The sequence below is a fragment of the Nelumbo nucifera genome, chromosome 1 (assembly GCF_055504915.1).
Source record: "Nelumbo nucifera cultivar China Antique chromosome 1, China Antique-T2T, whole genome shotgun sequence".
In the NCBI taxonomy this organism is placed as follows: domain Eukaryota; kingdom Viridiplantae; phylum Streptophyta; class Magnoliopsida; order Proteales; family Nelumbonaceae; genus Nelumbo; species Nelumbo nucifera.
In genome coordinates, this window is record NC_142649.1 from 164,559,500 (window position 1) to 164,575,758 (window position 16,259).

The 16,259-nt window shown below is 34.2% G+C and overlaps 1 pseudogene; it reads left to right on the forward strand.

The window, feature by feature from the left end:
* Positions 1–783: 783 nt before the first annotated feature.
* LOC104612431 (PRA1 family protein F3 pseudogene) lies at positions 784–2,043 on the forward strand (annotated as a pseudogene).
* Positions 2,044–16,259: the final 14,216 nt, after the last annotated feature.

A 16,259-nucleotide genomic window follows, 5' to 3' on the forward strand; every position in this document is an offset into this window, starting at 1 on the left:
CACAATGTACCCCGTCAGTTCCGTACATGTGATGCCCAAATGTCGGTTGGATCTGGGCTATTTTCCCAGTATCGTCCGGAGCCCAGCCCATGCAGGATAGGGTGTAAAGTTCTTTTTTGATGAAAAGGAGCTGTACAGTACAGTGAAGACTGAAGACGTGCCCCATATTCATTTCAAACGCGCCACGTGTACTTTCTACTACCATAAGTGATAAGTCATCGTCGAGCATTTCATCGTACATTTGTGTAGGGTTTGATTAAGATGGTGGCCCCCCCCCCCCCTTCTTTTAAGTGTCAGAGCCACTGCCCACGTGTATTTTCCAAGTGGCGAACGAGGTTCGCAAAAAGAGGCCACCACCATGCCACGTGAGTTGCATGAGAGATTTCGACCTTTCGTTAATCAAATTAATGCGGAAGATTTGAACCAACTGAACGGCTATGGGCCGGCTCATGGCCCTTTCCCATGTCGGATTTTAATCTGTTTCAATATCTATATACCAGAAGAACCTTGACCAATCAAAATCCTCCCATGAGCCGTGAATTTTGATGAATACCGTCTGATTGGTGATCACATGCTTCACGGGAATGGACCCCACAAATGGGCAGTGGGCCTCCTGAACGGTGTGATTCGGGCATCTGTGGTCTGTGGCATTAATGGAGGTATAGCCCATGGCTACTTCCGTAAATAATGATAACTCTGAGGATGATGTTATTGTAAGAAAATTTTAATTTAATTAACTTAAAAAAGAAAAATAAAACAAGCCTACGAGGAGAAAAGAGCAGATTAACAGAACAAAAGAGGAAATATAACGAGCTTGAAATGTCTCAGCGGCTTTCCCTCGTTTGGTTTGGGCGCCATTGGTAAACAGGGGAAACCAGAAGCTTTCTAAGCTTTGAAGCTCAGGGTTAGGGTAACAGTAGTTCTTTCTCTGGCTTCGGAGGTTGGGTTAGGTTTAAGGCTTTTTTTATTTGGGGCTAGGGTTTCTTCTTATCAACTCTTTGTTCTGTAGTTCTCTTTTGTGGCCGGCACATTCTAGATTCGGAACCAAATAAAGCTACTCGTAAGGTTTCTCTGTAATGTCGAGGACGTTACAAGCTGGTTACGGCACTGTTCCTTCAGCCGCAGCTTCGACTTCGACCACCTCTGGCTCTGGGATCGAGTTTTTTTCTCGCGCAAAGGAGAGAGGAAAATCGATATACGCCACACGACGCCCATGGAGGGAACTCGCAGATCTATCTGCCTTTGGGCGTCCGTACAGCTATGGCGAAGCGATGGTTCGCATCAGACGTAATATCAGCTATTTCCGCGTGAATTACGCTATTATCGTTTTGCTGATACTGTTTCTGAGTCTTTTGTGGCATCCGGTATCTATGATCGTGTTCTTGATCGTATTTGTTGGCTGGTTCTTCCTTTATTTCTTCCGTGATGAGCCTCTGGTGGTCTTTAACCGGACATTTGATGATCGTGTGGTGCTGGCTATACTGAGTGTGATCACTATTGTTGCATTAATTTTCACTCATGTGTGGTTGAATGTTCTGGTTTCGCTTATAATTGGAGCTGTCATTGTTTTTCTACATGCTACCTTTAGGACTACTGAGGATCAGTTCCTCAACGAACAGGAAGCTGCCGAAGGCGGATTGCTTTCAGTTGTCGGTAGCCAGATGACGACGACTTATTAGCCGTGTTTGAAACTTTGAGATGGCAGGCTTTTCCTTCTGAATTCTGATCGTAGACTGGTTTCATCAATAGGATATTGGGTGAGATTTTATTCATTTTGATTTTGATTTCAAGCAAGTGCTTCTGAGTCTTGTTTGCTCAATCTGCGGTTTGGATTCGTTGCCAATTGTGCTGTAAATGTTTTTTGGTACGGAATGGAGGGAATCTTGTCAGTGCATTTTCTTTAGAGCTGGTAAAAAGTAAAATTAAATTGAATTAAACTTGTATTTCCTCCTTTTATCAGTATTTTTTTTTCTTGCCCTTTGAACTTCGTAGTTGTTGTGGTTGTCTCAATCTTCTTGTAAATGTAGTCAGAATGTGGCAAAATGCTTTAGTCTCTGTTGCATGTACTTTTTATACTTTTTTTTTTTATGTGTGAGTATATGTATTGAATTGTATGCTAAAATATACTAGGGGCTTTTTCGGCTGGTGCAGCAGATACAAGTATAGCTTTTCAACTCATTTGCAAAATCTACAATTAAAAACCCACCTGAAAATAAAAGATAATTCTTTCTCAGTCATTACAAAATTTGATAAAGACCTATCAAATTCAGCCATAATATAGATGCCCAATGAAATATTATACCCTCTGTTTCTCCAATAATTAGCAATCCTCCATTTCTTTTTTCAAAATTCCAATGGAAAATCCTTTATTTCCTTTCTCTCCTTGTGCACTAACAGTTGCAATAGATGGTGCTTTGCTTACTATAACCTCTCACTGGCCACGTATCCACCAGGTTAATCAAATTGCCTTCCAAACAAAACATGTCTATAAAGTGATTCCTATCCTCGTTTCAGGAAGCAGCAATGAATTAGGAAGTGGGCCGGGAACTGGATTCCGGGGAAGCTTCACACAACATTCAGGTGTTTCAAATGTCTTGGCCTCTGGAAATCAAATTTCCTAGTGTCAAAAGTCTTATTGTAGTAGCCTGTCCACATAAAGAAACAAATCTTTGTTGGAATAGGTGGGGCTAAATTCAATGCCATGGAAAAAAGGTATAGTATCACCACCAAATAGAGTAGAAAGGCTTAACTAAGAACAAGCCATCGGAATCCAGGTTCTAAACTGTCCTATTTGCCTGATTCATGTCCAACCTATGCTGTTCTAGCCTTGCAGCAATGATATCAATACATCAGCCTCTCTATCATTGACATTACAATGAAACCATAGGCTGCAAATCACCTCATTAGCAATGATTCGATAGCTTTCATGGGTCACAACCTCCTTATTCAAAGTATGTGAAATAGGACTATAGAGGCATCTTTTCATTTTTCTGGTCTGCAAGTACTTGGGCCATCTTCTCTGCCTCCGCTAACATTGCTGATACCTCTCGTGATCCAAAAGGTTGAATTGTCAACGATGTCTTTTCTGTTTTCAATCCTCACAAATTCTCTACTCCACTTCTTTATACCTTCCTTTATTTTTTCCCTTATTTTAGCAAACTTCACATACCTGTCGTCTCATTTGCAAGGCTTCCCACCACCCCATCTTGTCATAAACCCGGGACTGAAATCGTATCAACTCAAATCTGAATGGCAATGGTACCCCCCTAGATGGTTTTGAATTTGCTAGAATATTGCTGTTAAGCTCCTTTTGTTCCTTCCAGTATGGACCTAAATGCACATTGCAAAGCTATGCTAATTCTACATATTGGTTAACCTAATTGCATGGATTACTTAATTTTGGAATTGTTGAACTTGTTACATCTGTTTGGTTCAATTGGGTCATTACTGTGGTCATTATGGGTCTCTGTCCAAGCTTAATGGATTTTTATAATGAATTCTTCCTGATTTTTTCTTTGCTTACGCATGTCAGCAATGTTAGCGGTACAGATGAAAATTGAATCTAAAGGTCTAGCTGTGTGGACACTTGGCACTCAGCATGATGCTTCTTGTAGCATCTGGATGATGCTTCAAGATCGAGTCAGCAATAAAAACATACATTATTTGACACTTGTAATCAAGATGCAACGTGGACACACAGAGTGAGGAGTCCACAATGTCTCCGGTGCCAAGTGCACACACCTTTGGACACTTGGCATTTCTCCCAATTTCTAAACAACCAAACATGGGGAGGCGTTTCTATATTTTCTGCAATTTTCGGATGTATAGAGATTTTCGGTTCTTGGCTTTTGAGTTGGTGCCAATCAGTTATGATCAGTTTGGAAGGAGTACAAATACAAATACGTAGTGTAAATCCTTATATTTTATATGTATTTGTACTGTACATATCTGTATTTGTACTCTTTCCAAACTGAGCCTTAAGGGTGTATTTTAGGGTGTTAGAAAATGTAGATTAGTAGATGAAATGTGTTGTAGATGTAGAGTGCGCAAAGTTTTGTTGGAAATATTGCAGCCAGGAGTAGGAGGATTTCACTTGTGATTTTTTCTTGAAACATTATTATGCAAAAGCACTACTGTTTGTACCCAATTAAAAGTACTTTTTTGGGGTGGTCAAGGATTGGATCATTTGAGGGAGTACGAAGACTAAAATTTTGTATATTCAGTGCCATTTGCTCGTGCAGGGAGGAAGTTTATTCAAATTTTGGCACCGCAAATTTGGAAAACCCGTGTACACTCTGCATCAATTTTAAAAACCGGCTCAGAGGCCAAACCTTTTCGTCGTGGGTCACAGGGTCAACCGCCTGATTGAATGGGTCAGACTGTGCATTATATATATAAGTACTAGCGGGGACCTGTGCAATGCATGGGATTTGTTAAAAGAAAGTTAAATAATAGAAAACACACCAGAGTATACAATTATTTTATATTTTTAAAATTTTTAAATAATTAATAATTATTTATATTTTATATATTATTTTTAATAAATTTTTATAATAAAAAAATAAAAATTAATTTCAGCTAGGATTGTTTATCAAATTGATGAACCCGACCAACTTGACCCGAGTTGATCGGTTTTTTAGTATTTTCGATCAACTTTGGTTCAACAATTTTTCAATTCGACTAGGTTGGATCAGTTTTACTTTAGCTATTTGTAAATTGATCAAAATGGAACGATTCAATCATAGATATATATTAATGTTTATATTTTTAATAATTTTTTAATACATGAAAGAGGGAAAATTACCACATTTCTTAGTTTAAAATATTTTATGTTATAAATTTAATTTTTAATAATGTCATTGTATTTTTTTAAATTTAAATTTATTTTTTTAGTTTAAATCTTTTGAATTGACTGATCAAACCGAAAATCGACCCAAATCAATACAACCTGGGTTGGCCGATTTTCATTAATGGTTAGTTGGTTTCCGGTGACCAACTCCCCAACTTGACTAGGTCAATTTGGTTGGCCAAAATGCCTAAAACCGTACCAAACCAACCTGTGAACATTCTTAATTTCAGTTAAATTAATAGTCTAATCTTTAATAAATAACAATAGTTTAATCTCCAATAATTATAGAAAATTTATAGCGAAAAAACACAATTATTGAAAATATATTGATAATAAAAATATAATAAATAACCAACAAAAAATAAATAACTGCAAAATTACAATAAATACTAAAAAATGTATTAAATTAACCAATAAATAGTGTACTATCAAATAATAGTTTAATCTCTAATAAATATTAGCCAATAAATTATAACAAACATACAATAAGTACAATAAATTAAGTTTTAAAAGTTAAATAACAATAGTTTAATCTCTTATAATTATTAATTTTTTTTAAATAACAAAACAAAAATAAATTTATACATAATTGTTGAAAATGTATTGTTTAGTATATATAAATATATAATAAATATAGGGGGTGATGAGAAAATTTAAGTGGCTAACATTCAATTCAAAAGTTAGAGTTTAGTGGGAAAGGAGATCAGCTAATGGGATGGCAGATCTTCTTGCTAAGCAAGGGTGCATAGGGATCAATTATTCTAGGCTTAGTTGTAATTCTGCTTTGTTTCCTAAGGCAGCATCTCATACCTCTTTGTGGGATCTCTATTATGTAGTTTTTGTTGGCTCATATTAATCATTCTTAAAAATTCACTTTATTACTTATCAAAAAATAATTATATAATAAATATGTATTAAGATTTTGAAATTATTATTAATAAATATTATTTTTAAAGTTATTTTCTAGAATTATTAATTGATATAAGTGAATTAGTTACATATTTGCATTATTAATTTTGTAAAATATTAAATTATTGTTAATTTGAATATTATGTTGCAATTATTTTTCTACTTTTAAGATGTTTTTAAATTTATTTCATAGTTTCGTTACTTTAATTGTTTAAAACCTAGTTATGTTTAATATTTCATTATTTAAAATATTAAGTTATTTATATATAAATAATATATAAAATATTTCAAAATTTTCATGATTTGAATTTTATTTATTTTAAAGTTATTATATAATATTAAATATTTTGTTATATAATTATTTTTCTATTTTATTTATTTTTATTGTTAAATTTTTATTATTTGAATTATATTTAAATTGAACAATCCAAAAATCATGATCTATATTGTTAGTACATAATTTCATGATGAATTTTGTAAAAATATAAAATTATTAATAATATAAATATTATTAAATATATTATAGTTATTTTTCGTGTTTTTAACAAATATTTTAAGTTTATTATATAATTTTGTTAGAATATTTAAATTTTTTAATTCAGACTTTTTAGATAGATATAGATAAAAAGTGGGGGAGAGGATAAATAAGAATAAGAGATAATTTAGAAGAGAACTCTCTACTAAATTAGAGACAATTTAGGAGAAAGTAGGGAATAGTGGGGAGGTAGTTTGGGAGAAATTTTAGGAAATGATATTATTTAGGTTATTGGGAACGTAGGGGGGGGAGGAGATTTTAGGTATTTTTTTATGGGGAAGGAGGACATCTCATTGGTTGTATAAAAAATGACATGGAATAAGAAAATAAAGAATTAAAAAAACTCACCTTGAGTTTTCAACATTTCTCTTAAACTCACCACACCTTTTCAAAATATGTAAAACTCACCATGTCAGTAAGTTTTTATTTTCCAAAACTCACCTTTCGTTAGTGCACTATTAATGCTTCTTAACAGAGGTGTCCATGTCAGCATAAATAACAATTTTCATGACCAAATTACCCTTGAATGGTGAGTTAGAGGAAAAATGGTCTTTTTCAGTTTTCAATCTTCTTGTTTTTTTTTTTTTTGCATTTTAGTGTTTTTTTATAATTTCTGTTTTTTTTTTACATTTTTCTATTTTCTACAATCTATAATTTTTCCTGTATTTTTTGTTATTTATTTGCAATTTCTGTGTTTTTCTATAATTTTTGGTGTTTTTTCTACAATTTTTATTTTCTGATCTTGTTTTTCAATTTCTATAGTTTCTATAATTTAAAAATGATTTTTTATTACGTTTGCAATTTCTATAATTTTTTTATATTTTTTGTAATTTCTATGTTTTTATGTATTTTATATTTGAAAATATTTTTTTTGAACTTTTTCCTTTTTTCATGTCTAAATATTAAAATGGTAATATATTAACACCCATTAATTTATTTTGTATATATTTTATATTTTTCTATGAAGGTTAAAATGGTAATATATTAACACCCGTTAGTCTGTTTAATGTCAAGTTAGTGACATTGTGAGTTTTAGACATTTTGAAAAGTTGTGGTGAGTTTAAGAGAAATACTGAAAACTCATGGTGAGTTTTAGACAATTTCCCTATATATATACACTAAAAGAAAAAAACAAAGTTTTGTTCATCAATCTTGTGGGTATCAACCACTCCCCCTTTGTTATGCGACTCGTCTCCCATTCCATGGTTTTCAATACCGGACTGGACTAGATGGTCGGACCGAAAAAATTAGGAATTGATCAGGTGACTGGTTCCGTTTTACCCCAAAACCATTATTTCGCCAAAAGCTGTTGATTTGATCAGCAAACCATTGACCTAAGTGTTTGAACCATTCAAACCGTCCAATGGTTTTGACCATTTTTTATTTTTATTTTTTTGTCAGAATAAGCTATCCATTCGGTTTGAACGGTCAAACCATTTGACTTGAGAACCTGACCCTGACCGGTTCATTGTCCGGTTCAGTTTAGAAGCCTTTCCCATTCTACATGGTGATACTTCTTGTTTTTTCTCATCAATATATTTCTTCTCACTCAACCCATCAACAACAAAACCCCTTTCATCTACTATCTCAGCAATTGAAGCTGGAAAGCAAGTTAAAATGCGGTTTTTAATAAGAGTTGACTTTACCTCTCTTTGGAGCCAGATCCCTTATATCTTTAGAAAGGCAGGTGGCTCTACAGGAAGGCCCAATAAAAGTCAATGAAAGTTCACCATTTGCAAGCCAAGGTTCAGTGCATCGATTGGCAACCTTTGTTCAAGCTTATATGCAATCAAGAGACTGCTTCACAGCACACAAATTCATCCAAGGTATGTTGCACTATCTGCCTGAAGGATTCCATCATCGTAATTAAGAGAATGGAGAAAGGGAGTCTCCTTTTTTGAGACCCTTCCACCACCAAAATGGCTCTCAGCTGCCTCGTTATTGAGAACAAAGCAAAGTAATTAGATCATTCCACATACTCCGTTAATATGGGATCTTTCACCCATGACCCAAGGTTCAAAGTATCAATACATCCCGATACGGTGGAAGGAGTGTTTGGAAATTTGAACCTTCCGCCTCCTCAGAATTCAATTATTAGTTCCCCAAATGTATTTATCCCCACCCTTATATTGTAAATTTGGAATCTTTTCTTTAATTGATATTGACCCGATCACATTATGAATCGTGAGATGGACTGAACTCAAATTACCCTAATTTAAAAAAGGGGCTAAAATAATATGTATATATTATTGTTTAAATAACCTCGAAAACAGTGTATCAGCTGGTACCAGTTGATACGTTGTGATATTGACCCAGCGTTGCGAAATTTTGATCATTGACCATGACAACAAAATTGTGCCACCAAATTAGTTTTGATATGACAGCCTCTTTTAATTACTCTTCTGTTCATCCATTACATTACAGCAGATGAGTCCCCCACTAGAGGCTAGTCACACACCCTTATCATAATTGCATCAAAATTTTATGTGGATGCGTCTTTTGATCCTCTATATCCAACAAAGCGGCTACTGGCATTATACTTCTAAAATATGACGAATCCATTTTTCATGCTGCAGCTCATCATGTCAGAGCCACAGGAAGTTCATAAGCTATAAACCATCAATCATGTTGCTCTCTCTTCTGACTCTGAAATTACTGAAAACAAATACTAGATGCAGATTATATAGGAGATCGGAAAGAAAAGCCTCTAAAGGAAGGAATCATAGCATTAGACAAACAAACTCTACATAAATTTCGGTTCAATGGTTCGATTCCATGTAGTTAGGGATGTTCACGATTCGGTTAATCAAACCATGGCCATTTTTTTGTAAACTGAACCGGTAATACTGTTTTTTTCATTTTGTTAAACCGAAATCGAATTGGTACCATTAGTTAACCAGTTCGCCGGTTTTGGTTTTGGATCGGTTCGGTTCTTTGGTTTTATGGTTTTTTATATTTATAATATATATTATATAAATATATGTATAATATTATATTATAAATAATAAATGATATATAATATATTATAAATATTTTAAAAATATATAATATATTTGTAAATAGATCATTATAAATATAATATAAGTATATATTTATATATAATAAATATATATTTATATAAAATACATAGAAAATATGTGACATAGATTAAAAATATTTATAAAATATACATATAATAATATATACCGGTCGATTTGGTTAACTGTCTGTTTTTTATAGGTTAACCAAAAACCGAACCGGTCCTTCAGTTTTTCAAAAATTCTGAACCGAAACCGAACCGACTAATATATAATATATTTGTAAATAGATCATTATAAATATAATATAAGTATATATTTATATATAATAAATATATATTTATATATAATACATAGAAAATATGTGACATAGATTAAAAATATTTATAAAATATACATATAAATATATATACCGGTCGATTTGGTTAACTATCTGTTTTTTTATAGGTTAACCAAAAACCGAACCGGTCCTTCAGTTTTTCAAAAATTCTGAATCGAAACCGAACCGACTAATATATAATATATTTGTAAATAGATCATTATAAATATAATATAAGTATATATTTATATATAATGAATATATATTTATATAAAATACATAGAAAATATGTGACATAGATTAAAAATATTTATGAAATATACATATAAATATATATACCGGTCGGTTTGGTTAACTGTTTGTTTTTTTATAGGTAAACCGAAAACTGAACCGGTCCTTCAATTTTTCAAAAATTCTGAACCGAAACCGAACCGACCGGTTTGGTTAACAGTCTGTTTTTTTATAGGTTAACCAAAAATCGAACCGGTCCTTCGGTTTTTCAAAAATTTCGAACCAAAACCGAATCAACCGATTTATTAATTACATTTTATAGTTCGATTTTCTCGGTTCGATTCGATTTTTTAGTTTTTCGATTTTTCATGGACACCCCTACATGTAGTTGTTTTTGCATGAAGGATGTTCAGTGTTCCAAACCCACGGAATTCGCTAATGACAATATGAAAACTTGATAAAAAAGCACAGTAATTCCTCAAACTTTCATCAACATATCATATACAGGAACAATATGCAATGTGACTAAGACAACTCTCACAGGATAATACAACCATTTCAGACAATAGAAGCAATAGATAGAGGACCCAACTCTCTTTCTCTCTCTCATATAAGAGGGCATTATTTAATTTGGTATATATGGGTCATCACAAACAGAAAAGGAACACAAGTGAATTAATTAATTATCGCCCGCTGCCATCAATTGAGAATACAGCATGACTCTTCGAACTATAAAATTCAGTTGTATTACCTTCTCATGGTTTCGGTAATGGTTGGCCTAGCAAGCATTCAGTCTCTTCGAGGTCTTGTTGTTCAAACCTTCTCAGCCCCTCTAGTTCCATTGCCACTTCTTTCATTGTAGGCCTATCTTCCCCATTTACTCAGACATCTCTTTGGCAACTTCAGCAACTTTTTGGAGTTGCTCTCTGCTCCCTTCTTGTCTTACCTTTCCTCTAAAACCTCGAACAGGCAATTATTTTTCATTGATGAAACAAAATGCATGGATAAGTTTCTCTTCTGGGAACTCATCAAAAAAGATTGCTTCCTTTCCAGTTAGTAGCTCCACAAGAACTACTCCAAAACTATAGACATCACTCTTTTCTGTGAACTGACCTGTTTGAAGGTATTATGGATCTAAGTACCCTAAAGTTCCTTGTACTAATGTAATTAGTTTGGTTTAGTTTAGAGGGACTAACCTTGAAGCTCCAATGTCTGATATTTTAGCTGTTAAACTTCAGTCTAAAAGTATGTTGGCAGACTTAATGTCTCTGTGAATGATTGGTGGAGAAGCTTCAGAGTGTAAATGGGCAAGTGCTCCTGCAGTTTCTGCAGCTACCCTCAACCTATTATCCCATGAAATTGAGGACAGATGACCCTTGTCATGGATATGATGGTGGAGAGTTCCATTGTTGATAAATTCATAAATCAATAAAGGGATTTCAGTCTATAAACAACACCCCAAGAGTTTCACAACGTCTGGATGATTGATCTGAGCCAGAACAACAACCTCATTTATGAATTGCTCAACTTGTTTTGGATCATCATTCGCTACTTTGGGTTTCTTCACTGCCACTATTTTGTTGTCTTGTAAAATATCCTTATAAACAGTGCCATACTTTCATTCCTGGGAATTTTTTTGCTGTAATAATAGACCTCCATTTTGTTTAAAGAATTTCTCTTTGAGCTTTAGAAGCCTTATTTTTTTAAGTCCCCAGTACAGCCAGGAACTACCAATGAGTAGAAATAAAAAGCTTAAGCCAATACCTGCATATATGCACTCAAAATATTGGACATAGTACTTGATTAGTAATATAATTTGAAATAAGGTTCCGCATATTCGTTGCATGGAACCACATATAGAATGTGTAAAGAGATATTTTTCTTATTTGCAATCTTTAGGCTCTTCTTTACGTCAAGTAACTAAAAGATGTGTTCAAATCTCCAACCCTACCCACAAGAAACTATAGCTACATATTAGGAACGAGTTCGGATCTCCTGCCCACATTTATCGGAGTTACACATGGAGAACATCTCATCCTCTGCATAGTATTATGCAGGGGGAGATGTTCCTAATTCATGGAGGGTAGTGTATTGTAGGTAGGCATGGGCAGAATTCTTGTGGGTAAGTGATCCGGACACATTAGGAACATCTCCCCAAGAATAACAAGGGAGATGGGGTTGTGAAATGAGTTTGTGGGTAGGAGATCTGAGCTCCTAAAGGATAAATAAAATTCTAGATTGGTAACCAAAGTAACTTGCGCCTATAATCACACTTGAATCTATTATGCATAAGAACACTATCCACACCTACCCACAAGATACTATAGCTGCACATCAGGAATCCTGTATTCGTGAGAAAATATTCAAGATGTAAGGGTGTAGTGTCTTGTGGGTAGGATGGAAAAAACAAAGCTTAGCATTTGACATCTAAAACTTGAATTGGGTTATAAATATATGGAGTGGATAGGAAGCATTTATCACTTAAACCCCATTCGCTTTTCGGTAAGTTACTTACCTGGGTAAATGCAATTACTTGGGTAAATTTTTCCTAGGAAACACTTACCAAGGTAAGTGCATTTATCCATGCTCTTTTATTTCCTAAGTCAATAAGGTAATAATCATTTTATCCATAAAAATCTATTATTAAAAGGGGCACTTTTGTCCTATTCAAGTGTTAGCAATTTTTTCCCTAGGTGGGAAAGTTATTTACCCACCTAGGAGATGGGTAAGTGATACTTAGGAAAACAAACTTTCCTCGGTCCCCACATAAATATGAAAAAAGAACATGGGATTCTTGGTCAATGGGAACCAAAATCCCATTGACCAACTTTCCCCCCTCTAAAAATAAAAAAAAAAGAACACCCCCATAAGCCCGTTAGCCTTTTGGTAAGTTACTTATTCGGGTAAATGCACATACTTGGGTAAGTATTTTATGGGAAACATTTACCCGGGTAAATGCAATTACCCATTTTTTTTATTTCCCAAGTAAATAATGCAATGACCATTTTAGCCACAAAAATCCAGTATTAAATCAGACATTTTTGTCCCATTCAAGTGTTGGCAACTTTCCCCTAGGAAAAGTTATTTACCCACCTAAGTGATACCCAATAAAATAAAGTTTCCCTATTCTCCACATAAAATACCATTGACCAACTTTCCCTCTTCTTAAAATCCAAAAAAAAAGAACTTCCCTTTAGGTCTGTTTGCTTTTCGATAAGTAACTTACCCGGTAAATGCACATATCTAGGTAAATGTTTTATGGAAACATTTACCCGGGTAAGTGCATTTACCCATGTTCTTTTATTTTCCAAGTAAATAATGCAATGACCATTTTAGACACAAAAATCCATTATTAAAAGGGGCATTTTTGTCCAATTCAAGTATTGGCAACTTTCCCCTAGGAAAAGTTATTTACCCTCCTAAGTGATACCTAGTAAAATAAAGTTTCCCTAGTCCCCACATAAATCTGAAAAAAAAAACATGGGTTTCTTGGTCAATGGGAACCAAAATCCCATTGACCAACTTTCCACCCTCTTAAATCTAAAAATAGAAATTCCCTTTAGGCCTGTTTGCTTTTCGAAAGTTACTTACATGGGTAAATGCACATACTTGGGTAAGCGTTCTGTGGAAAACATTTACCCAGGTAAGTGCATTTACCCATGTTCTTTTATTTCCTAAGTAAATAAAGCAATGACCATTTTAGCCACAAAAATCTATTATTAAAAAGGGCATTTTTGTCTCATTCAAATGTTGGCAACTTCCCCCAAGAAAAGTTATTTACGCACCTAAGTGATACCTAGGAAAATAAAGTTTCCCTGGTCTACACATAAATCTGAAAAAAGAACATGGGATTCTTGGTCAATTGGAACCAAAAATCCCATTGACCAGCTTTCCCCCCTCTCAAAATCCAAAGAAAGAACGCACCCATAGGCCCCTTAGCTTTTCAGTAAGTGACTTACCTAGGTAAATGCACATATTTGGGTAAGTGTTTTATGGGAAACATTTACCTAGGTAAGTGCATTTACCTATGTTCTTTTATTTCCCAAGTAAATAATGCAATGACCAATTTAGCCACAAAAATCCATTATTAAAAACGGTATTTTTGTCATTCAAGTGTTGCCAACTTTCCCCACAGGAAAAGTTATTTACCCATCTAAGTGATAACAGGAAAATAAAGTTTCCCTGGTCCCCACATAAATATAGAAAAAGAACATGGGTTTCTTGGTCAATGGGAACCAAAATTCCATTGGCCAACTTTTCCCCCTCTCAAAATCCAAAGAAGGAATGCCCCCTTAGGACCATTTTCTTTTTGATAAGTTACTTACCTAGGTAAATGGACATACTTGTGTAAGTGTTTTATGGTAAACATTTACCAGGGTAAGTGCATTTACCCATGTTCTTTTATTTCCCAAGTAAATTATGCAATGACCATTTTAGCCACAAAAATCTATTATTAAAAATGACATTTTTGTCCTATTTAGGTGTTTGCAACTTTCCCCAAGGAAAAGTTATTTATCCACCTAAGTGATACCCAGGAAAATAAAGTTTTCCTAGTCCCCACATAAATATGAAAAAAGAACATGGGTTTCATGGCCAATGGAACCAAAATCCCATTGACCAACTTTCCCCCTCTCAATATCCAAAAAAAAGGAATGCCTACTTAGACCCGTTTGCTTTTCATGGGGTGTTCTTTTTTTGGATTTTGAGAGGGGGAAGTTGGTCAATGGTAGTTTGGTTCCCATTGACCAAGAATCCCATGTTCATTTTTCAGATTTATGTGGGGAGCAGGGAAAGTTTAATTTCCTGGATATCACTTATTCGGGTAAATGATACCCATCTCCTAAGTGGGTAAATAACATTCCCACCTAGGGGAAAGTTGCTAACACTTGAGTATGACAAAAATATCCCTTTTAATAATGATTTTTTATGGCTAAAATGGTCATTACCTTATTTATGCAGGAAATAAAAGAATACGGGTAAATGCACTTACTTAGGTAAGTGTTTCCAAGGAAAAACATACCCAGGTAATTGTATGCACTCGGGTAAGTAACTTACCGAAAAACAAACAGGGCCTTAGTGAGTTACTTACCCAAGTAAATGCACATACCTAGGTAAGTGTTTTATAGGAAACATTAACCCAAGTAAGTAAATTTATCAATGTTCTTTTATTTCCCAAATAAATAATGCAATGACCATTTTAGCCACAAAAATTAATTATTAAAAAGGACATTTTTGTCCCATTTAGGTGTTGGCAACTTTCCCCCAAGAAAAGTTATTTAACCACCCAAGTGATACCAAGGAAAATAAACTTTCCTTGGTCCCCACATAAATATGAAAAAAGAACATGGGTTTCTTGGTCAATGGAAACCAAAATCCCATTGACCAACTTCCCTCCACTCAAAATCCAAAAAAAGAACGCCCCCATAGGCCCCTTAAATTTGTGGTAAGTTACTTACCCGGGTAATGCACATACCTGGGTAAGAGTTTTATGGGAAACATTTACCCGGGTAAGTGCATTTACCTATTTTCTTTTATTTCCAAAGTAAATAATGCAATGACCATTTTAGCCACAAAAATCCATTATTAAAAAGTGCATTTTTGTTCCATTCAAGTATTAGCAACCTTCCCCCGGGACAAATTATTTACCCACCGAAGTGATAGCGAAGAATATAAAGATTCCCTGGTCCCCACATAAATCTGGAAAAAGAACATGGGTTTCTTGGTCAATGGTAACCGAAATCCCATTGACCAACTTCCTCCCCTCTCAAAATCCAAAAAAAGAACTTCCCCTTAGGCACGTTTTCTTTTCGGTAAGTTACTTACTAGGGTAAATGCACATACCTAGGTAAGTGTTTTATGGGAAACATTTACCGGGGTAAGTGCATTTACCCATGTTCATATATTTCCCAAGTAAATAATTCAATGATCATTTTAGACACAAAAATCCATTATTAAAAAGGGCATTTTTGTTCCATTCAGGTGTTGGAAACTTTCCCCCAGGAAAAATTATTTACCCACCTAAGTGATACCTAGGAAAAAAAACTTTCCTTGGTCCCCACATAAATATGAAAAAAGAACATGGGTTTCATGGTCAATGGGAACCAAAATCCCATTGACCAAATCTCTCCTCACTCAAAAGCTAGAAAAAGAACGCCCCCATTGGACCCTTAAGTTTGTGGTAAGTTACTTATCTGGGTAAATGCACATACCTGAGTAAGTGTTTTATGGGAAACATTTACCCGGATAAGTGCATTTACCCAAATTCTTTTATTTCCCAAGTAAATAATGCAATGACCATTTTAGCCACAAAAATCCATTATTAAAAAGGGCATTTTTGTCTCATTCAAATGTTGGCAACTTTCTCCCACGAAAAGTTATTTACGCACCTAAGTGATACCC